At 51.7% G+C, this 9,076-nt stretch overlaps 2 long non-coding RNA genes across 4 annotated transcripts; both read right to left on the reverse strand.

Annotated features, from left to right (window-relative positions):
- Window positions 1-670: 670 nt before the first annotated feature.
- Window positions 671-1,882, reverse strand: LOC136304657 (uncharacterized). 2 transcript variants are annotated; one of them, XR_010724724.1, is made up of 3 exons: window positions 1,586-1,882; window positions 1,300-1,451; window positions 671-729 (listed from the first exon to the last, which is right to left on the reverse strand). It is a non-coding gene; the product is annotated as an uncharacterized lncRNA (long non-coding RNA). The 2 variants fall into 2 exon arrangements; XR_010724723.1 differs by lacking the exon at window positions 671-729 and adding an exon at window positions 1,106-1,185.
- Window positions 1,883-4,189: 2,307 nt separating this feature from the next.
- LOC136304652 (uncharacterized) lies at window positions 4,190-7,585 on the reverse strand. Of its 2 annotated transcripts, XR_010724719.1 has the most exons (4): window positions 7,235-7,584; window positions 5,849-6,071; window positions 5,622-5,687; window positions 4,190-4,554 (listed from the first exon to the last, which is right to left on the reverse strand). It is a non-coding gene; the product is annotated as an uncharacterized lncRNA (long non-coding RNA). The 2 variants fall into 2 exon arrangements; XR_010724718.1 differs by having other exon boundaries at window positions 4,190-5,687; window positions 7,235-7,585.
- Between the last annotated feature and the right edge of the window lie 1,491 nt (window positions 7,586-9,076).

Raw genomic sequence — 9,076 nt, forward strand, 5'->3', positions numbered from 1 at the left:
TTGCTGTGACTTTTATCATTCCATATGTTTGACTCCCAAAACTTCCCAGCCCAGGGGCTTGAGCTGACAGGGCAGCACAAAGATTGTTCTCTGTGTGGTGCCCAGATTTGGGGTTCACTGTCACCTTTGCTAGTTTAGATGAATTATACCCACGGCCCCGAATTCCCTGCTCAGTTCCTGCTGCAATAACCTCACAGTGCCTCACGGAGCATGGATATTCCCACGCAGAGCTGCTGCTTGAATGCCAGATGTGTCAGGAACCAGCAGAGCTTCCAAGGAAGCTCAGCAGGATGGGGACAGGATAGGTTTCTATTCCATAGATTTGGTTAATTCTAACCCTCATCCCCTGGGGGTCACCTGTCAGATTTCCCTGGAATTCAGCCACCCCCTGAGCTCGGGCTCCAGGTGATGTTTCAGAGCAGGAGAAGGCACTGGCCGGCCTGTGCTGAGGCAGCCCCTGTGCCCTCGGGAGGACACAGCTCCCTGCAGGAGCTCAGCTCCTTTCCGAGCCCCAGCAGCGGCCTCTGCAAGTGCCTTTCCCTCAGGCAAGGGATGCCCATCCCTGCCTTCAGCACACCTCCAGTGGGACCCACCTGCAAAAGCTTTCCATCACTTCTGCACTCCGGCCGGCTCCCTGGAAAAGTCCAGACTTCATCCAAACGAAACTCCATCCCACTCAAACCTTTGATTTTGAGGCATCTCCGAGGGCCGTTGCTCTGGATTTAATTTCTGTGAGGGAGGAGCGCCTTGGCTTTAATGCTGCCGATGGGTGATGTCCTCAGGCTGAAAGGGAGGGGATTTGGGGTGGCCAGGACATCCCTGGCAACTGTGTGGGAGCTCCGGGAGGTGGGAATTGCTGTCTGAGCCCCTCTGCAGACAGCCCGAGCCGCCGTTCCCGGGCAATGCCAGCTGTTCCCTGGGGAGCTCTTGGGCTGTGGGTGCCTCTGTCCGGGCTGCAGCATCTCCCCGTGCCCGGTGGGAGCAGCCCCTGGCCGAGGAGCCGCGGCAGCCCCGGGGCCGTGTCCGTGCCAGCCCCGAGCCCGGCCCCGGGCCCTGCGTTTGGCCGCCGCTGCCACGGGCGGGGCCCCGCAGGCACAGCTCCTCCCTGCACATCATCCCAGGGCTGCTGGCCCCGCTGGGGCTGCCGGCCTCCTTCCTCCCTGCGCCTCCGGGCACCCGGGACACCTGCAGGAAACACCGAGGGACACTGCAGGCGGCACGGGGGGGCACCGAGGCCTCCGGCCAGAAAAGCAGCCCCGGCCTCAGCAGCTGCCATCAGTTTGGCCCGGCAACACTCACCTGCAGGAAACGCCCCTGTGCGGGTGGGACCGGCCCTGCCTCTCTCCAGAACTTTGGCCGTGGAAGAAGGGAAGCCTCAGGACTTGTCCTGCTCCTTTCCGCCCAGAAAGAGACTTTGTGTAAGTACTTTTACGGCAGCTGTTGAGTAAATCCTGGAAAGGACAGGAAATCAGCGTCACTGGAAGAGCTTTGTGCTGTCGTGACCTGCCAGCCAGTTCTGCCCTCGAGCCATTCCAGGGGCTGCTGTGTGAAGCAGCTTTGGCAGAGAAGGCGGCACTGCACTTACCTTAGTGGGGCCAAGCGTTGCCATCCTATGGAGGTCCATCCCCATAATGCAGAGATTGGTTCAGCTGCTTGGAGCAGAGTCCGGGTAATGCCAAGGTGCTGAGTTCGATTCTCAAACGGTCCGTCTGCTTGAGAGTCAGATTTTAGGATCCCTCTCAGCCTCAGTATATCCTGTGACCTGGAAATAAGAGGAAAATTCTCGGCTGAGTTTTAATAAAACAGCTTTTGCCATTGCAGGGTGTGAGCTGCACTCGGTGATTTTCGGCCGCGACGAGCCCCACGAGCATTCCGCCCTTCCTTGCCGCCATCATGGTTGCGTCTGAGGCCACTTCCGGTCCCGCCGGCATCTTTTTTGCGGCACCGCTAAGGCCCCCGGCAGGTGTTTACACAGACGCCTGACTAAATCCACGAATCCGAACCCGGAGGCGGCGCGGATGAGCACATGGCCGGTGTCTGCACACCTGGAAACGCCGCGGAAAATTGCGCCCGGGCGGCGCTGTAGTCGGGGTTTTTGTGCAGGCATCTGCGTAAACGCCTACAGGGTCCTTATTTTTTCCCGCCCTTTTGGCCGCCCTTTTTGGAAGGTCGGGCGCCTCGCGCCTCGGCGCCATTTTGTGAGGGGCGACGCGTGACTTCCGCTTTTCCTTGCCGCCATCTTGGTTGCTCCTGAGGCCACTTCCGTCCCGGCCGCCATGTTCTTTGTGGCTCGGCATAGGCCTCCGCCAGGTGTTTACACAGACGCCTGACTAAATCCACGAATCCGAACGCAAGCGCGTCGCGACTGAGCACACGGCCCGTGTCGGCACACCTGGAAACGCCGCGGAAAATTGCGCCCGGGCAGCGCCGTAGTCGGGGTTTTTGTGCAGGCGTCTGGCTAAATGCCTATAGGGTCCTTATTTTTTCCCGCCCTTTTGGCCGCCTTTTTTGGAAGGTCGGGCGCCTCGCGCTTCGGCGCCATTTTGTGAGGGGCGACGTGTGACTTCCGCTTTCCCTTGCCGCCATCTTGGTTGCTCCTGAGGCCACTTCCGTCCCGGCCGCCATGTTCTTTGCGGCTCGGCATAGGCCTCCGCCAGGTGTTTACGCAGACGCCTGACTAAATCAACGAATCTGAACGCGGACGCGGCGCGACTGAGCACACGGCCCGTGTCCCCACACCTGGAAACGCCGCGGAAAATTGCCCCCGGGCGGCGCCGTAGTCGGGGTTTTGTGCAGGCAGCTGCATAAACACCTATAGGGTCCTTATTTTTCCCGCCCTTTTGGCCGCCCTTTTTAGAAGGTCAGGCGCCTCGCGTCTCGCCGCCATCTTGGTAGTGGAACCCACTAAAATGCCCCCTCGGCCGCTCACACAAGCGCCTGACTCAATGGACTGCCGCCCGCGGCGCCGCTGCGCCCCCATCCCGTGTCCGCACACCCGCAGACGCCGCGGAAAATCGCGCCCGGACGGCTCCGGGGTCCGGGTGGCGCGCGCAGGCAGCCGGCTGCCACGCGCCCGGGCTCCTTGCCTTTTTCCCTCCCTTTCGGCCCCGAGCTGCGGGCGGGCGGGCGGCAGCGCCGCCCCCGAGCTCACAATGCGGGGCTGCCACGCGCGTCGGGGACGGGCGGGGGGGGACAGCTGCACTACCGCTCTTTGCCCACAGGGTGGCAGCACTGCCGCACGGCTCCGGCGGGACGGTCATGGGGGACAGCTGCACTACCGCTCTTTGCCCACAGGGTGGCAGCACTGCCGCACGGCTCCGGCGGGACGGGCGGGAGGGACAGCTGCACTACCGCTCTTTGCCCACACGATGGCAGCATTGCCGCACAGATCAGGCGGGACGGGCGGGAGGGACAGCTGCACTACCGCTGTTTGCCCACACGGTGGCAGCATTGCCGCACAGATCGGGCGGGCCGGGCGGGGGGGGAAGCTGCACTACCGCTCTCTGCCCACAGGGTGGCAGCACTGCCGCGCGGCGGCGCGGAGCGGAGCCATAAACGAACGTGCCCAGAAATGCCCTTCCGAACAGCCTCCGGAATAAATGGCCCAAAAGACCCCCGAGCACACCTGCGAGAACCCTGCCAGCAACCAGACCGAAACAAAAAAGCCTTTCGTTCAGGCTCTATTTCAATATTTTTTATCTTTGTGATTCTGATATTTACAGTAATCATTACAATTCAGCTTTTATATTATGTACATTATACATCATGTATTATGTTTATTATACTATTATATTTATTATATATATTAAGTATAGAAAGTTATATATAAAATAATTTATTATTTATTATGTAATGTTATAAATAATAATACATTTCATTGAAATATCATGATTATGTACATTATAGATGTTTATATTATGTATATTATATATACTTATAAAACGTGTAGTATGTAATAATATATTGTGTATTTATTATTTATATTATTTTTCATATCCTATACTTTTTGTTATTTTTCTTTTTCATTATTTTTTAATTCGTTTGTTTATATTTTAAACGATATTTTACACTAGATGAATTCATTAACCTAACACATCAGAAACACAATTAATTTGAATTAAATGAGCCTGGTTTTCTAAGGGGTAAAGTTTTAATCTTTATTCAAATAATATGGGCATGTTTTCTCTTTCTCTATGGTTTTTTTTTGGTGGGTTGCGGGGGAGTTTAGTTTGTGGGTTTTCTTTTTTTGTTCGCTTTGTTTTGGAGTTCTTTGCTAATAAACAAGCAGGGTCGGAGAGTTCAAAATAAAACGTCTACTTTGTTTTTATTGCCCCCTCTGAAATACGCCTCGACAGCCTGGACAGCAGGCTGCTGCTGGTAACACTGTGCACGGGTAGGAGGAGACCTGGTCGGGGCTGGGAAGGAAAAAACGGCACCACGGTGGTCACAGCTTTCTCCCTTCAGGAGTTTTATGGAGCAGAAAATACAGAGCTTTTGCCAACTGCGCTCTCTATGACATCCCGACGTCCAGCGGGCACGGAGGTCATTTCTCATCTTTCTTGCCAACAGCCAAACCCCCAGGCGCCCGGGGGAAGAAAGAGTATGGGGAAAAAAAAAAAGGAACAAAGAAAACATGAAAAAATAAACCAAAACGACAGAAAATAATAAATAAAATTAAAATACCAAAAGAAAAAAATTTCAAAGTAACAAAAAAAGTGGAAAAAAAATTTAAACAAAAAATTAAAATAAAAAACTAAAAGTAGTTTTAACAAGTAAATAAATAGCTAAAGAAAAAAATATAAAAATTAAAAAACGGAAGAAAAAGTCTTTGAAAAACCACAAAACGCAACATGAGAAACCACAACAAAAGAGCATAAAAATACAAAAATAACAAAAAATAAAATACAAAATTAAATAAATGCAGCTTTCACCTCCTGCCACTGCCTAAAAAAGCGCCATGGCTTTCCTCAATTATGCAGCAATAAGGGAAACAAACCCAGTGCCCCCCAGAACAGAAGGTTTTCTAGACAATTCCCACTTTTGCTTGGAAACAAATTCTATTTTAGTGGGAAGCTCATTTTGGACAAACACCCAAATGTGCCAAGGTAGGAAAGAACCAGCCCCCTGTGTCCAAGGAACAGCAGCTAGGCCTGGATTCAGGTTTTAATGGCATTTATGTAATTAAAAATGCAGTAAATTGAACTTTACAAAGAGATGAATCATGGCAAAGAAATACTTCAACGTTTTCTTGGGAATTCACAGAATTTTGTGGAGATGGTGCTGGACAATTCCTGATTTACCAACATTAATTGGGTAAATTTCCTTGGAAATGTGCTCTACAAGGTGCAAAAATTCCAATTAGGATGGAAAATTGGAATAAATAAATATTCCCTTACTAAAATCAGAGAGAAAATCAGAGTTATTCCTTCAAATAAAAGGAAGGAATAACATCTAAATCCAAGCTTGCCTGGAAAACAAGCTCAGGAATTTCTAACATTGAAAACTTTTGCAAGAGTCATGAAGTTGGTGAAAGTTCATGGAATGATGATTTAAAATCTGCTTCCTCTGCTCTAATTTAAAGGGAAGTGGGAATTCGACAGGTCCAGTTACTCCTATCCAACCTTGGACTGGGATAAGACCTTCCAGTGGCTTCACTTCCTACTGGCTCTCTCCTTTTTGCCCACAACCTGCAAGAGGAAAAGCAACAGGAATAAAGTCTCAAACAGGATGGCCTTGGTCCAGGCAGACTGAAATGCAGCTCCCAGGGAGGGAGGCCAGGCTGTGCCTCGGGGAGCTCCGGGAATCTGGGATTGCCCGTGGGATTAAAGGGCTGGAAAAGCACACCCACCTGCCAGGTTCAGTGCTGGGACAGAGCAAGGCCGGGGCTCGGGGGCAGCAGTCAGAGCTGGGACTGCAGGAGAACACCCCAAACCCGGGTTAAACATCCAGCACGACACGCAGCACGCTCCGGGAGAAACTCGGGTGGGAGAAGCCCCGGGATGCTCCACGTTCCTTGCCCTTGGCAGCTGTGCCAGGGCCTCCATCAGAATGCTGACCTCACCGTGCAGCTCCTACAAAATAGGAGAACTTATGGGAATCGCCCAGCAATCCCTGGACTTCCAGTTATTAAGAACCACAGCTGCAGCGAAAGGTGCCCAAACTCTACTGCAAACCAGCAGGTCTGAGGAGACGCAGGGATTTATTCCTGAGGGGACACAAGGATCCCTCAGCCAGCCAGGCTTTCTCCCAGGCTCTTCCCACTGCTCTCTGAGGACACAAACAGCAGTTTTTCCCTGGAGTTCCCCTTTCCAACAATGCCAAGACTCATGTTCTCCTCCAACCCCAGGTTCAGGAAGGAAAGTAGGAATATTATCACTGCACAGACTGTCCAGGAGGGTGTGACTGAGGCAGCAGCACCAGCTCCCACTCCACTGCTGCTCTGGATTCCTGAGCAGCTCCTTTCCATCCTGCCCTTCCCAGCACCATTCCCTGGGTGCCATGTCCACAGACACCTTCTCCATGCAGCTTAAAACCCACAGACACCAACAGAAAGGAGATCAAAAATCAATTCACATGCTGCTAGTCAGAGAGAATGGGAGAGGCCTAAAAATCTGCATTTATTTTAGAACACTAGAGCAATTTCTTCATGACCCTGACTATCAGTGATGGGCAGATAAACACCTTCTTTAACTTACTACCTGCAAAAACATCAAGTTTCAAGTTTAGTAAAGATAAAATTTTGCTGCAAAAATAAAAGAGGTGGGATGTCGGTGTTAGTGCTTTAACCTTCGGACATTAGCGGCTATTTGTAAAACAAATTCATTATTGAAGCAGCTAACTTGAAAATAAGGGGGTTTTACAATAAAGTTGACCAAAAAAGAGTCTCAAAATTAAGATATAGGTTGCACAAATATTTAAGAAAAAAAAAGTTGTCTTTCGTGCATATAACCTGCCAGCCTCTCATGTTTTCAGTCCTTACCATTTATTTTTACCAAGGTGATGACTAAAACCTTGTCAAAAGCTCAAAAAAAAAAACAATCCAGGACAAGGCAGGTGTTTTCCCAAGTACCCCCAGTGTGGAGCTGTGTCAGCCACAAGTGTTTGCTCCCTCAGCCCAGCCCGGAGCAGGCTCCAGCTGCTGCCCAGGGGTTACCAAGGGACTCACCTGTTTCAAGCTGTAAATGCAGGTGGCCTGCACTGGAGTGCCAAAAAATGTGAAATATGTGACTCTCACCTTGAATAGCGATCGATCTTCTCAGGGGAGCCCCTCACCCAGGATGGGGGGCTCTGCCACGGATTTCATCCCTCTGCATCTGAAAGAAAGTTGGGACAAAAGTCAGAGTGCTGCAGGATACCTTGACAGCTCCACACATCTTGTGGCAATCTAGGAATACCCTCTACAGTCTAACTACACCCCACATCACAAATTTCATGCCCCCGGCACTATTACCCTCGTACCCCCACAGCCAGACTGAGCATCAAGGCAGAGCAGCTCCAGGCCAAACACACACCAACACCCGTGACACAGCACAGGACAAACGAGGGGACGCAACAGGGACAGAAAACTCTGGCAAGAAGAATGACCCTGAGGGTCCAGAGAACTCGGAATGAGATGACCGAGGTAAGATGGAAGGTGAGCTGGCCAGGCTCAGAGAACCCTGCAGGAACAAGATGCCATCGGGATGACTTATCCCAAGAAATGCAGAGATGGATGCCCGAGAACCCTACGGTCAGAATCCTCGACCTGTCTTTGCATTCTCACAAGACCTAACCCGCCGAATGGATCAGGGCGGTGCACGGCTGTCAATACAGCTCAGAACAAGACCTGAAAAGGCATCGGACTGGATGCTTGTGAAGAGAGATGGATTCTGATGAGTGTCCGAGCAGCTGAGACAAAGGCACCTGGCTGAGGAGCACAGAGATCAGAAATGCTAAGACTGATGCCAGAGGTTTTGACAGGCCCCTGAAGGGCTAAGGGAAAAGACAGCACACACAAGACACCCAAGACACAGAGTGCACAACAGACACAACACACACCAGGACTGCTCTGCCCTGCACACCTCGGCACTGTGATCCAGAATGAGACTCTCCCTGGATGAAACCTAAGGGGTCACAGCTTAGACATCCCTGTCTTCAAACCTGACTCAAAAAACCTTGCTAGTGACCCCACACTCTTCTTTCATGCCCTCTACGGCTCTGAGCTCTCCACTTATCTCTCAGATGTCTGGGGAGGTGCATCCACGCCGGGTCCCAAAGAAGGCTGCCTCTCCCTCGGGGAAATTCCTGCTGTGACCAGGCTGGTGTCTCCTCGTCAGCTACAATAAAGAGAACTAAACGTGACCCTGTGCTCTTAGCAGCACATCAGCCAGAAACCAGCAATTCTGCTACTCACAGTCTCCTAAGCTTGCCTGTGTCCTCGGCCCTGTGCTTCAGCTGCGCTCAGAGGCCAAAGCCGGCGTCGCAGGGTCTGGTCTAAAAATAAAGACAAAGAACAGAGCTGTAACATGGCCACCATTTACACCTCCCCTGCAAATCAAAACAGTGACCGACCTTCTCAGGGGAGCCCCCTCACCCAGGATGGGGGGCTCTGCCACAGATTTCATCCACCTGCATCTGAAAGAAAGTCAGAACAACAGTCAGAGTGCTGCAGGATACCTTGACAGCTCCACATATCTTGTGGAAATCTAGGAATACCCTCGACAGCCCTGCTACACTCCACATCACAAATTTCAAGCCCCCAGCACTATTATCCTATTACCCCTACACCCAGACTGAGCATCAAGGCAGAGCAGCTCCCGGCCAAACACACACCAACACCCGTGACACAGCACAGGACAAACGAGGGGACACAACAGGGACAGAAAACTCTGGGCAAGAAGAATGACCCTGAGGGTCCAGAGAACTCGGAATGAGATGACCGAGGTGAGACTGAAGGTGAGCTGGCCAGGCTCAGAGAACCCTGCAGGAACAAGATGCCATCGGGATGACTTATCCCAAGAAATGCAGAGATGGATGCCCGAGAACCCTACGGTCAGAATCCTCTACCTGCCTTTGCATTCTCACAAGACCTAACCCG

This window comes from Chamaea fasciata, unplaced genomic scaffold, assembly GCF_029207755.1.
Source record: "Chamaea fasciata isolate MVZ Bird 193981 ecotype frontalis unplaced genomic scaffold, bChaFas1.0.hap1 SCAF_140, whole genome shotgun sequence".
Taxonomy (NCBI): Eukaryota; Metazoa; Chordata; class Aves; order Passeriformes; family Sylviidae; genus Chamaea; species Chamaea fasciata.